We start from the raw sequence: 14,688 nt of genomic DNA on the forward strand, positions 1-14,688 counted from the left end.
CTGTGTGGAGCTTTTCTTCGGGGGCAGGGCTGTCTCTGGGGCGGAGCGGGCTGTGTGTGACTGTCTCTGGGGGGGCCTGTGCGGAGCTGTCTCTTGGGGGGCTGTGCGGAGCTTTTTCTCTGGGGGGGCTGTCTCTTGGGGGGCTGTGCGGAGCTGTCTATTGGGGGCTGTGCGGAACTGTCTTCTTGAGGGGCTGTGCGGAGCCTGTCTCTGGGGGGGCTGTGCGGGCTGTCTCTGGGGGGCTGTGCAGGGCTGTCTTTGGGGGGCTTTGCGGGGCCTGTCTCTGGGGGGCTGTCTCTGGGGGGCTGTGCGGGCTGTCTCTGGGGGTGCTGTCTCTGGGGGGACTGTGCGGGGCTGTGCATTGCCCCATATCTAAGCATTTATTTCCATTAAACAAACAGGGATATGTATAAATATATGGGGAACCTAATGCCCCACAGACTGACCCCCAATAATCACTGCCGGGGTTTTTCTCACATTATTCGCTGTGTTTTTACTTACTAATTGCTGTGTTTCTCTTTCCTTCCATATAACAACAGTTTTGACCGTCTGCAACAATGGCATCAAGACTCTGCGACAGTTTCCTTGACTGTGTCCTTGACTGCGTGCGGGGTCTCTGCACGCGTCTCGGCTACAGCAAGAAGGTGAGATAACAGATTTACCCCCGTCTCTGCACTCTCAGCTTTTAGCAGCTTTTATTCTTTTCTACTTCTACAATGTTTAATGTGTATATGAGCCGGAATGAGCTTCCCAGGATCCTTTATGGCCAAGAATACGCACTATGGGGCCGATTCACTAAAGTGCGATAAAACGTGCGTTATTTATAGCGTGCGATAAAAATTTTATCGCGTCTTAATTTTTGCGAATTTTCGCACGATTCACTATAAGCATACTTGCGCTATTTTACGCGCGATATTGCATGCGTTATTTAACTCGCGATGACTATTTTCAAGCGGTATTTGGCAGTACATGCGCTAAATAACGCACGTGAATAGTCGCCGCATATGAATAGTAGCTTATAAATAGTGTATATAAATAGTAGCCACTAGTGATGAGCGAATGTGTTCTGGTTCTCTTTGGTGAAAAATTAGCAAATCTTTTAAAGATCCACGAAACGGCAAAAATGTTGTGCGGGCAAAAAAATTGTTGCCCCCGACTATTATTCTTTGACGCCTGTGTCAATTTTTGGACGTGCGGTGAATTTTTGCGTGGCAAATTTTTTCATGCATTTTGCCATTGGCAGATTGTTTTGCAAAACGCATGACAAAATTTGCAGCGGAAAAATTCGCCGCGCGTCCGAAAATTCACTGCGAATCCATGCCTGGCGAAACATTTCATCACTTGTAGCCGCATATAAATAGTCGTGCGAATGAACGCACGCCATGTTAGCCATACACGCCAATACTTTCGGAAAATTACTGTATTAAAGATGACCATTTCGCTGCAAACTGGCGGCTGCGTCACTCTGGGGGAAACACAGACTTCAATAAATAACACTGCAAAGTCCATATTTTATTGCCAAAAGCTCATTTACTGTACTTTTCTATAATTATCGCCTGCCTGAAGTAGGTGTTAATTTTCGCATAGCCTAATGCAATATTTTGCGCGCCTGTTTGTGAATCATGCGTTAGTATTGTTTTTAGCGCGAAAATTAACGCATGTAATGTAATGTGGCCGGATCCTTAACGCACGCCGGATAATGACTATGGTGAATCGTGCCCTTTTTTTTTGCCGTCTTTTCCACGCAAAAAAGCGTGCCCGATCAAATTTCGCGCATTTTAGGTGACATCAGGGCCCTATGTGCGCCGTCTCTTTAACCCTTCCCGTACCTTAATTGCACTATGGAAATTGGGATTTCCAGCTTCAGTTCGGTATTCGCCCGAAGCTTTTAAAAAGGATTCGGTGCCTCCCTAATATAAATCCCAGAAGCCTCCCTGGGTCCCTGAACTGTTATTCTTCAATCCATACTGTGGCATTTCAGTCCAACCCTTTCTTTTCTCTTCCCTTCGTATTTATCTAGTGAGATGTAGAGATAAACGTTGTAAACAGTTGCAGCCGCCTCATACTTGGTGGCACCGTTTGCTTTTATTGTATAAAGAACTAACGGGTTTTTTTCTCCTTTTTAGACTGAAAAATGCCCTAAATGGGAAGCAGTCCTCTACGTAAGTAGGAAACAACAGATATAAATGTTTGTGAGTAAATGAGCTGCTGGATCAGGGTGGTGTGTGTAGGTTACTGAGCGGTTCCGGGGGGGCTGCAGGCATTTGCATCAGTAGTTACTGAGGGGGCTTATTATTAGTTTATCATCAGTAATAGATGATTAAGGCGCGGCGGGTGAGGGATTCTACGGGCGAGCTTAGCGATGCGTATGCCTTTCCCAGTGTGGGAGTGCGACAGATAAAAATCATTTGTATCATTGTTCCTTTGTGTCAGTCTGTATGTTAAACGGCGCATTTCCAAGGTTTTCCAAAACTAATATTGTCCTTTTTGTTTGTTTTTTTTAGGTCGTTGAGGATGAATCAATAACTTTTATCCCTACGAGGATAATTAATTAGGTTTAGGTTAATAGGTTAGGTTAGGAAATAAAAAAAAAAAAAATACCAAAAAAAAAAAAAATAGGTTAGGAAATTAGAGAAAAAAAAAAAAAGGGTTAGGTTAGGAAATTAGAAAAAAAAAAAAAAAAGGTTAGGTTAAAAAAAAAAAAAAAAAAGGTTAGGAAATTAGAAAAAATATTTTTATAAAAAAAACAAAAAAACGACAAAAATAGGTTAGGAAATTAGAAAAAAAATATTTTTATAAAAAAAAACAAAAAAAAAAAAAAAAAAATAGGTTAGGAAATTAGAAAAAAATTTTTTATAGAAAAAAAAACAAAAAAAAATAGGTTAGGAAATTAGAAAAAAAATATTTTTATAAAAACAAAAAAAAAAACAAAAAAAAAGAGGTTAGGAAATTAGAAAATAAATATTTTTATTAAAAAAATATATAGGTTAGGTTAGGAAGTTAAAAAATAAAAAAAAAAATCAAGAGGCTCAGCGGAGACAAGAACCAAGACAAAAGAAGAACCAAGAAATTGAGAGGCCCCGCTGACAGAAGACAACAAAACAACAAAAAAAAATAGGTTAGGAAATTAGAAAAAAAATATTTTTATAAAAAAACAAAAAAAAATAGGTTAGGAATTAGAAACAAAAAAAATATAGGTTAGGAAATTAGAAAAAAAATAGTTTTTATAAAAAAAAAAACGAAAAAAAGAAAAAAAAATAGGTTAGGAAATTAGAAAAAAACAAAAAAAAAAATAGGGTTAGGTAAATTAGAAAAAAAATATTTTTATAAAAAAAAAAAAAAAATAGGTTAGGAAATTAGAAAAAACAAAAAAAAATAGGTTAGGAAATTAGAAAAAAAACATTTTTATAAAAAAAAACAAAAAAAAAAATAGGTTAGGAAATTAGAAAAAAAAAATAGTTAGGAATTAGAAAAAAATATTTTTATAAAAAAAAAACCAAAAAAAATATGTTAGGAAATTAGAAAAAACAAAAAAAAAATTGGTTAGGAAATTAGAAAAAAAAAAAAAATAGGTTAGGAAATTAGAAAATAAAATAAAAAAATCAAGAGGCTCAGCGGAGACAAGAACCAAGACAAAAGAAGAACCAAGAAATTGAGAGGCTCAGCGGGGCCCCTGCTGTGTGGGTTGGTGTGGGAGGCTCAGCAGGGGCCCCGCTGACAGAAGACAACAAAACAATAAAAACAACAAATAACAAACATCCCTGTGTGTGTGTGAGTCTCTCAGGCTGAATCCCATCTCACAAATAGCAATAGCATTTTACTCCCGTATATACTCCAGTATAACAACACTTTTCACCCCCCTCGGCTTCTACTCTAGTCCCTCCAGAGCCCCTCTAGCTGCCCCATTCCCGCTCCTGCTGCCCCCGCCAACCCCGGACCCCTCAGGTACCTGCGGCTGTTAGTGCGCTCTTCTGCGCCCGCACTAGCTCCTCCCTCGCGCCGCGCTCTGCCGCACAAGTCACGCGCCCCTGCATGTCAAGTAAAGCTGAGGGGGGAACAGAGCGGGGCTACATGATACAATGCTAAAAAGCCTTTGGGGAAGGCTTACATTCATATCACCAAAAGTGGATGGGGTAGGCCATACCCCCCAACTGCCCGCTTCCACGGAACCTGTCCCGGTTTTAAATAGCGCATGTACCACATTTCCATAATAGATCTGGTCTATGGGGCAATTGGGCACTGTCTATGGGGTCAATTGGGGGAACTTTCAATTGGGGGTACTGTTTATGTGGGCACTTTCTATAGGGGTACTGACTATGGGGCAATTGGGGGCACTGTGTATGGGGGGCACTGTGTATGGGGGGCACTGTGTATGGGGGGCACTGTGTATGGGGGTACTGTGTATGGGGGTATTGTCTATGGGGGCAAATTGGGGGGCACTGTGTATGGGGGGTTGGGTCTATAGGGGCACTGTGTATGGGGGTACTGTCCTATGGGAGCAATTGGGGGCACTGTAAATGGGGGGGCAAAACTGGTACATAGTTATAACTGACTGCCTTCTCTCTATATTTGTATTTTATACGTAGGAGTTGCTATATTGTACAGTATGAGGGTATAGCACATTAGTGTCTGATCCCACCATTTCAACTATATAAAAGGAGTATTTTTAAAAAATAAATAAATAAATGGGGTGTGGTAATTGGGGCGGGGCCACAACGGTGGGCGTGGTCAAAAAATTGTCCGTCTTCATTTTTCAAACGTTGGGAGGTATGGTATAGGCATAAATACAAGAAACTGTATTTGCAGGGGGTAGAACTGCTGAAGCGCTATGGGAGTGTCAGTACAGAAATGCAATACATTTCAGCAAACAGAGTTTATCGCTTTGAATGAAGTCACTTAATGATAAAGGGGGATTCTTACATATAAAAGCTGACCCCATGCAGTGCTGGAGACATGCTGAGCTTTCCCTGATTTCCAACAGCCCCCCCCCCCCCAGCCTTTATATTTCAATGGGAAATGGCGGCTCTGCAGTCTCGGCACGTTTCCACCCTACACCCTCCCCAGAACATTCTCGGCCCAAAAGCACCGGCTCTGTCCTAAATTTACATTCAAAATCTGGGCTTTTGCAGAAAGGACTTTTGAATCTAGCGATGCGGCCCCCCTGGACCCCCTCAGGCGCTGTAAAGGTAAGTGCCGGGGGGCATCGGAGGGGCCGCCTTGGGGGGCACATACTACACATGGGGGGGGCCCGGCGGGGATCAGGTCTGGGCCAGCAGGACCCACCAGGTTTATTCCCAGACCCCGGACAGACTCGGTGTGGCACATACATTCTGTGTGACATTAGTGCCCATAAAATGCCCCGAGGCCGCCCCTGTGGGTGTCCCCCTCTGCGCATGCACGAATGCGCCCCCCAGTGCGCATGCGCAAACGCGCTTTTTTAAACTCCCATAGGGAGCAGTGGGGAGAGGTCCCGACTGCTCCGTATGGGAGCAAAATTTTAACATTTTCTTGCGGCGGGGCGGCATGCCGCCCCTAAACTTCTGCCGCCCTAGGCCCGGGCCTTTGTGGCCTTTCCACAAATCCGGGCCTGCATACAAATAGTATTTACACTATGCAACTGTCATATAGAGTGAATAGTGCATTGCACAAACCCCTACGCACCAACTCACCCACTAGTGTTATTCAAAAGCAAATCCCAATGTGCTACTGAGTAATAATAACTACAATTGGCACAAGGGAACCCTGTGGGGCGGGTTGGTGACATGATGTGGGTGGGGCTATGACGTGACGATGTGTGATTGGCTGATCCCCTATGCCCTAGGGGAAATAACTAGGGTTGCCACCTGTTTGGTTCTGACCCAGACAGCCCGGTTTCAGTAGGGCTGTTCCATTCAGAACTGCCTGCCCAGTGTCCCAGTTTGGTAAATTGGGCAGAATTCTCCCAGATTGATCCCCATGCCCTAGCCCCGCCCCCGCGATGTCAGTGGCCCAAACCCTGACGCCAACTGGTGACAAAGACCCTGCCGCCCCCCCGGCCCAGGAGCGGGGCCCCCCAAGGTGGACTTTCCCTTCTGTCAACCCGTCCGATGTCGCTGCACACCCTGGGCATGTAGCAGGGCCCCAAGGGCCTGGGGCTACCGGGATTTAACACAGTGGCCGGCGGGCCAGTCCCAACCTGTTCCCAATTAACTATTGGTTTCCCAGTAAGGGGTTCTTATGTCATTTGTTCCATTCCCAAGCCATTAAGCAATATATATATATTTCTATATATTTTGTATTTGTTTGCTGCAGTCAAGTCTGGACATTCCAAAAGGCCCTGTCATAAAAAAGTACCCAGAGGCCCAAACAGCCCCCCCAGCCCAATAAATAGTGACTGTCTGTGGCACCTTACAGCCCCCCTGGCATTCCCAGTACCCAGAGGCACAAACAGCCCCCAGCCCAATAAATAGTGACTGTCTGTGGCACCTTACAGCCCCCCTGGCATTCCCAGTACTCAGAGGCACAAAACAGCCCCCCCCAGCCAATAAATAGTGACTGTCTGTGGCACCTTACAGCCCCCCTGGCATTCCCAGTACCCAGAGGCACAAACAGCCCCCCCCAGCCCAATAAATAGTGACTGTCTGTGGCACCTTTACAGCCCCCCTGGCAATTCCCAGTACCCAGAGGCACAAACAGCCCCCCCAGCCCAATAAATAGTGACTGTCTGTGGCACCTTACAGCCCCCCTGGCATTCCCAGTACCCAGAGGCACAAACAGCCCCCCCAGCCCAATAAATAGTGACTGTCTGTGGCACCTTGTAGCCAGTTATACCAGTGGGCCCTTTCCCTTTGCAGCCAATCTCCCCGATGTACATAACCTGCAGCCGCTCCCCTGACATGGAAGTCTGTTCCTTATGTTACATAACATCATTATTGTAAAGAAATACAAAAAATGTTTATCTATAAAAGTGCATTATACTACAGAATATTCTCACATTTTTCCTTTCCGTGTATAACAGCTTGCAGCAATGTTAGAAAGCACAGGCTGGGATTCACTCTCTGGGGTACACGGAATAATGTTGGGGAACCTGGTTCCATTCCAAGCTAATGGCTGTTTATGGTTGGTGGGAAACCGGATTCAGCAAAGGCCGGACCTTCACAAACTGATGGTATAATGCTATAATATAATGGTATAATGCTCGGGTATATGGTATAATGCTCGGGTATAATGCTCGGGTATAATGCTCGGGTATATTGGTATAATGCTCGGTATAATGCTCGGGTATAATGGTATAATGCTCGGGTATGGTATAATGCTCGGTATATTGGTATAATGCTCGGGTATAATGGTATAATGCTCGGGTATAATGGTATAATGGTATAATGCTCGGGTATATTGGGGTATAATGCTCGGGTATATTGGTATAATGCTCGGTATAATGGTATAATGCTCGGGTATAATGGTATAATGCTCGGGTATAATGGTATAGCTCGGGTATATTGGTATAATGCTCGGTATAATATAATGGTATAATGCTCGGGTATAATGGTATAATGCTCGGGTATAATGCTCGGGTATATGGTATAATGCTCGGGTATAATGCATAATGCTCGGGTATAATGGTATAATGCTCGGGTATAATGGTATAATGCTCGGGTATAATGGTATAATGTATAATGGTATAATGCTCGGTATAATGGTATAATGCTCGGGTAAAATGGTATAATGCTCGGTATAATGGTATAATGCTCGGGTATAATGCTGGTATATTGGTATAATGCTCGGGTATAATATAATGCTCGGGTATAATGGTATAATGCTCGGGTATAATGGTACATTCGGGTATAATGGTATAATGCTCGGGTATAATGGTATAATGTTCGGGTATAATGCTGGTATTTTGGTATAATGCTCAGGTATAATGGTATAATGCTCGGGTATAATGGTATAATGCTCGGTATAATGGTATAATGCTCGGGTATATTGGTATAATGCTATGGTATAATGGTATAATGCTCGGTATAATTGTATAATGTATAATGGGTATAATGCTCGGGTATATTGGTATAATGCTCAGGTATAATGGTATAATGCTCGGGTATAATGGTATAATGCTCGGTATATTGGTATATGCTCGGGTATAATGCTCGGTAATGGTATATGGGTATAATGGTATAATGCTCGGGTATAATGGTATAATGCTCGGGTATAATGCTCGGGTATATTGGTATAATGCTCAGGTATAATGGTATAATGGGTATAACGGGTATAATGGTATAATGCTCGGGTATATTGGTATAATGCTCGGGTATAATGGTATAATGCTCGGGTATAATGTATAATGCTCGGGTATATTGGTATAATGCTCGGGTATATTGGTATAATGCTCGGGTATAATTGGTATAATGCTCGGTATAATAATGCTCGGGTATAATAATGCTCGGGTATAATGGTATAATGCTCGGGTATAATGCTCGGGTATAATGGTATAATGCTCGGGTAATGTATAATGCTCGGTATATGGTATAATGCTCGGGTATAATGGTATAATGCTCGGGTATAATGGTATAATGCTCGGTATAATGGTATAATGCTCGGGTATAATGCTCGGGTATAATGGTATAATGCTCGGGTATAATGTATAATGCTCGGTATAATGGTATAATGCTCGGGTATAATGGTATAATGCTCGGGTGGTATAATGCTCGGTATAATGGTATAATGCTCGGTATAATGGTATAATGCTCGGGTATAATGGTATAATGCTCGGGTATAATGGTATAATGCTCGGTATATGGTATAATGCTCGGTATAATGGTATAATGCTCGGGTATAATAATGGTATAAATGCTCGGGGTATAATGGCTCGGTATGGTATAATGCTCGGGTATGGTATAATGCTCGGTATAATGGTATAATGCTCGGGTATATTGGTATAATGCTCGGTATATGGTATAATGCTCGGGTATAATGGTATAATGCTCGGGTATAATGGTATAATGCTCGGGTATAATGCTCGGGTATATTGGTATAATGCTCGGGTATAATGGTATAATGCTCGGGTATATTGGTATAATGCTCGGGTATAATGGTATAATGCTCGGGTATATTGGTATAATGCTCGGGTATAATGGTATAATGCTCGGTATATTGGTATAATGCTCGGGTATAATGGTATAATGCTCGGGTATAATGGTATAATGCTCGGGTATATTGGTATAATGCTCGGTATAATGGTATAATGCTCGGGTTTAATGGTATAATGCTCGGTATCATGGTATAATGCTCGGGTATCATGGTATAATGCTCGGGTATATGGTATAATGCTCAGGTATCATGGTATAATGCTCGGTATCATGGTATAATGCTCGGGTATAATGGTATAATGCTCGGGTATATTGGTATAATTCTCAGGTATATTGTTATAATGCTCGGGTATTGGTATAATGCTCGGGTATAATGGTATAATGCTCGGGTATATTGGTATAATGCTCGGGTATAATGGTATAATGCTCGGGTATAAAGGTATAATGTTCGGGTATAATGCTGGAGTATATTGGTATAATGCTCAGGTATAATGGTATAATGCTCGGGGTATAATGCTCGGGTATCATGGTATATGCTCGGGTATAATGGTATAATGCTCGGTATCATGGTATAATGCTCGGGTATAATGGTATAATGCTCGGGTATAATGGTATAATGCTCGGTATAATGGTATCGGGTATAATGGTATCATGTTCGGTATAATGGTATAATTCGGGTATAATGTATAATGCTCGGGTATAATGGTATAATGCTGGATATTGGTATAATGCTCGGGTATAATGGTATAATGCTCGGGTATAATGGTATAATGCTCGGTATAATGTATAATGCTCGGTATAATGGTATAATGCTCGGGTATAATGGTATAATGCTCGGTATATTGGTATAATGCTCGGATAATGGGTATAATGCTGGAGTATATTGGTATAATTCTCAGGTATAATGGTATAATGTTCAGGTATAATGGTATAATGCTCGGTATATTGGTATATGCTCGGGTATAATGGTATAATGTTCAGGTATAATGGTATAATGCTCGGGTATAATGGTATAATGCTCTGGTATAATGGTATAATGCTCGGGTATAATGGTATAATGCTCGGTATATTGGTATAATGCTCGGGTATAATGGTATAATGCTCGGGTATAAGGGTATAATGCTCGGGTATAATGGTATAATGCTCGGGTATAAGGGTATAATGCTCGGGTATAATGGTATAATGCTCGGGTATAATGCTTGGGTATAATGGTATAATGCTCGGGTATAATGGTATAATGCTCGGTATATTTGTATAATGCCCGGGTATAATGGTATAATGCCCGGGTATAATGGTATAATGCTCGGGTATAATGGTATAATGCTCGGTATATTGGTATAATGCTCGGGTATAATGGTATAATGCTCGGGTATAATGGTATAATGCTCGGGTATAATGGTATAATGCTCGGGTATAATGGTATAATGCTCGGGTATAATGGTATAAGGCTCGGGTATAAGGGTATAATGCTCGGGTATAATGGTATAATGCTCAGGATTCTTGTCGTTCCCACCCAGTTCCCCCTGCTCATTAGTAGAAGACCATCAGCTTAGGGAACTGTAAAGCAGGAAGTAGTGTTCTGGCTATTATGTTAGACATCTGCCCACTCCAGCCCTTTACAGATTACATTATTGCCTAACTAACTATATTGAAAACATTTTTTTAAGACGCGGGCTTGATGGCCAACACAGGTGCCACATCATACAATGACATTCCTGCCAATTCCGTGCTCCCTACTTTGTGGAACAGTTTGGGGGGCTCTTTGCTGTTTCAGCACAATAATGCCCCCATGCACAGAGCCAGGTCCCTACAGAATGGGTTTGCTGAGATGGGAAGAACCTGTCTGCACAGAACCCTGACCCGACCCAACTGAACCCCTGTGGGATGAATTTGAATCATATAGTGTATTTGTGTATCCATATTAACCACTATGCTTTATATCAACCTCCTTCCAGCTGCATCCAATCTGCTTTCCTTATGGTTCCATATGAATAACTGTCGCAGTTGCTGTACATGTCACTTTGTGTAGCAGCTACTCTATAAATACCCAACAATACACTGTACCCGGCACTGCACCCAATTACCCATTATGACTCTCACCTGTACATAATAATGTTCATGTAACAACTGTCCCGATGGTAACAAGGGCTCATCAGTATATCATCCCCGCTGGGTCTGGGCCCCGGGCCCCACTGGGATTTTTCCCAGTGTCCCGGCAGCCCAGTCTGACCCTGACTATGGGTCCATCATTCACCCAGCAACTCGGTGCCATGGCATTTAGCCATAACCAGCAGGTGGTGCTCCAGTCTGGCAATGGCCCAGATACCCCTGAACAGTTTGTAGCCATTTCCCAATCATTATGAATAAGTAGCCCATTGCCCCCCAGCCTAAAATCACAAGGTCCTCCTGGTTGGCCAGAATATCCAGCCCTCAGGCCAATGACTGGATCTGTAACAGTAAATGTCATTTTTCTGGATTTCTTGGAAGTTCATGGCTATTTTATTGGGCAGGAGAGAATTTCAGCCCTTTGATTCTGCCTCTGCTAAACCCTTTTACATGTAAATGTGAAATTATTGACCTTAATCCCCTCTCTCTGGGGCAGAACCTTCCCGCACACAATACAGAACGTGCAGAGATAACGAGGCAAGCGGAGAGCAATGGGACTTACATGGGAATAGCCCAGTCCTGTACGTGCTGCTTGAACAGACAGTCGAAGTTGAAGACTTTATGACTGATGTTGACCCGTTGGCTTTTACTGGCAAACAGCAGCCGGAAGAAGAACCGGTTGATCCAAGGGACCATCCCTGACATGAAAGTGCTGCAAACAGAAGGGAAATGCATTTGATATGAGACACAGTTCAGATTTCTTGATCCAGAGAGAAATAATTAATAATAACCAGAACTTTCTCGACCATTAGAGTGCAAGCTGCCTGGCGCGGCGTTCTGTACAGGTCACGGGCAATATCATAAATCATTTATATATTATTACTTTCAATGGTTTGGGCCCCTGGTTCCAGTGAAACCTTAAGGCTACAGGGTACAGTGACATTCCCGGCAATTCTGTGCTCCCTACTTTGTGGAATAGTTTGGGGGGGCCCCTTTCCTGTTTCAGCACAATAATGTCCCCCATGTACAGAGATGGGCCCTACAGAATGGGTTTGCTGAGATGGGAAGAACCTGCACAGAGCTCTGACCCAACCCAACTGAACCCCTGTGGGATGGAACCCCGACTGTGAGCCTGATCCCCAACATCACTGCCCAACCTCACTAATGCCCTTGTGGCTGAATGGGAGCAACTCCCAGCAACTCCACCATCTAGTGGGAACCTTCCCAGAGGGGCAGGGGCAGTTATAGCAGCAAAGGGAGGGACATTATTTTATGAATCCCCTTGGTTTGGGAATGAGATGTTGGGCAGGCAGGGGTCTGGTTACATATGGCTCAGTATTTACTCAGTCACATCCAGCTCTTAGGCCAGTCCCAATGTTTTAATGGCTGGAATCAAGACTGTTGTGTTAAACAGGGCAGTTATAAGACGTGTCATTGTTGGGTCACAATCTCCATGGAAGATACCTGACCATAAAGCAAGGATGTGCCGTCACGTTATGTAATACAGAGCCAAAGCCTCTCAGTTTAACTGACAGACCCTGTAACATTATTTATATTGTCATGGAAACCCCGGCAACTGTGCCCTCGCAGGCTCCCTACAGACTCTCCCCGTCATCTGGAGCAACAGTTGTTGGTACCTTCGGGGCAATAGGAGACCGGCAGAACCTCGACATACAGACATTTATCTGCCAGACACATGAGCAGCTGTTCTGTTGGATTCCAGCGATCAACATTAATGAGTCTGAACTTACTGACTGGAAGGGAAAATCATATTTCAGTGTAATGTATGTACTGTGGGTCTGTGTGCCTCAGCCTGAGAATGAGCAATTACTTGTATGAAGAACTAGAGGAACTCAGAGCATGTTAGTAGCCCCTTGGGTCTCCATTGTAGCCCATTGTTACGGGGCACAGGGTGCAGTTAAGGTGCTTGGGAAACCCAGTAGTGAAACCGGTTTTTGCCTCCATCAAATCTCTTTGGCGCTAAGACCCATGGGAATTAATGCTGGGGAGGTGCCGCCATGTTTCCTTCCAAGTCTGGAGAAGCAAACAGGCAGGTCACATAAACTAACTTGGGTACCAGGTATTCTTACCTTCCTACTAATGTGTCTGTCCCTTTCCCTTCCCTGCACTGCTGGTTCTGACTCCTGATACAACTCCCCAATACCCATTCATTGCTCATTCTCACTGGGTTTATAGTTATGTGTAACTGTCACTGTGTCTGTCCCTTTCCCTTCCCTGCACTGCTGGTTCTGACTCCTGATACAACTCCCCAATACCCATTCATTGCTCATTCTCACTGGGTTTATAGTTATGTGTAACTGTCACTGTGTCTGTCCCTTTCCCTTCCCTGCACTGCTGGTTCTGACTCCTGATACAACTCCCCAATATCCATTAATTCCTCATTCTCACTGGGTTGATAGTTATGTGTAACTGTCACTGTGTCTGTCCCTTTCCCTTCTCTGCACTGCTGGTTCTGACTCCTGATACAACTCCCCAATATCCATTCATTCCTCATTCTCACTGGTTTTATAGTTATGTGTAACTGTCACTGTGTCTGTCCCTTTCCCCTCTCTGCACTGCTGGTTCTGACTCCTGATACAACTCCCCAATACCCATTAATTCCTCATTCTCACTGGGTTTATAGTTATGTGTAACTGTCACTGTGTCTGTCCCTTTCCCCTCTGTGCACTGCTGGTTCTGACTCCTGATACAACTCCCAAATACCCATTCATTCCTCATTCTCACTGGGTTTATAGTTATGTGCAACTCTCACTGTGTCTGTCCCTTTCACTTCCCTGCACTGCTGGTTCTGACTCCTGATACAACTCCCCAATATCCATTCATTCCTCATTCTCACTGGGTTTATAGTTATGTGTAACTGTCACTGTGTCTGTCCCTTTCCCTTCTCTGCACTGCTGGTTCTGACTCCTGATACAACTCCCCAATATCCATTCATTCCTCATTCTCACTGGGTTTATAGTTATGTGTAACTGTCACTGTGTCTGTCCCTTTCCCTTCTCTGCACTGCTGGTTCTGACTCCTGATACAACTCCCCAATATCCATTCATTCCTCATTCTCACTGGGTTTATAGTTATGTGTAACTGTCACTGTGTCTGTCCCTTTCCCTTCCCTGCACTGCTGGTTGTGACTCCTGATACAGTTCCCCAATACCCATTCATTCCTCATTCTCACTGGGTTTATAGTTATGTGTAACTGTCACTGTGTCTGTCCCTTTCCCTTCCCTGCACTGCTGGTTCTGACTCCTGATACAACCCCCCAATACCCATTCATTCTTCATTCTCACTGGGTTTATAATTATGTGTAACTGTCACTGTGTCTGTCCCTTTCCCTTCTCTGCACTGCTGGTTCTGACTCCTGATACAACTCCCAATACCCATTAATTCCTCATTCTCACTGGGTTTATAGTTATGTGTAACTGTCACTGTGTCTGTCCCTTTCCCTTCTGTGCACTGCTGGTTCTGACTCCTGATACAACTCCCAAATACCCATTCATTC

The 14,688-nt window shown here is 43.6% G+C and overlaps 1 long non-coding RNA gene across 1 annotated transcript; it reads left to right on the forward strand.

Moving 5' to 3' along the window:
* The first annotated feature begins 389 nt into the window (after positions 1 to 389).
* Positions 390 to 2,593, forward strand: LOC116411117. The gene is made up of 3 exons (XR_004222870.1): positions 390 to 644; positions 2,127 to 2,162; positions 2,505 to 2,593. It is a non-coding gene; the product is annotated as an uncharacterized LOC116411117 (long non-coding RNA).
* The last annotated feature ends 12,095 nt before the right edge of the window (positions 2,594 to 14,688 follow it).

The sequence above is a fragment of the Xenopus tropicalis genome, chromosome 5, assembly GCF_000004195.4.
Source record: "Xenopus tropicalis strain Nigerian chromosome 5, UCB_Xtro_10.0, whole genome shotgun sequence".
Classification (NCBI taxonomy): domain Eukaryota; kingdom Metazoa; phylum Chordata; class Amphibia; order Anura; family Pipidae; genus Xenopus; species Xenopus tropicalis.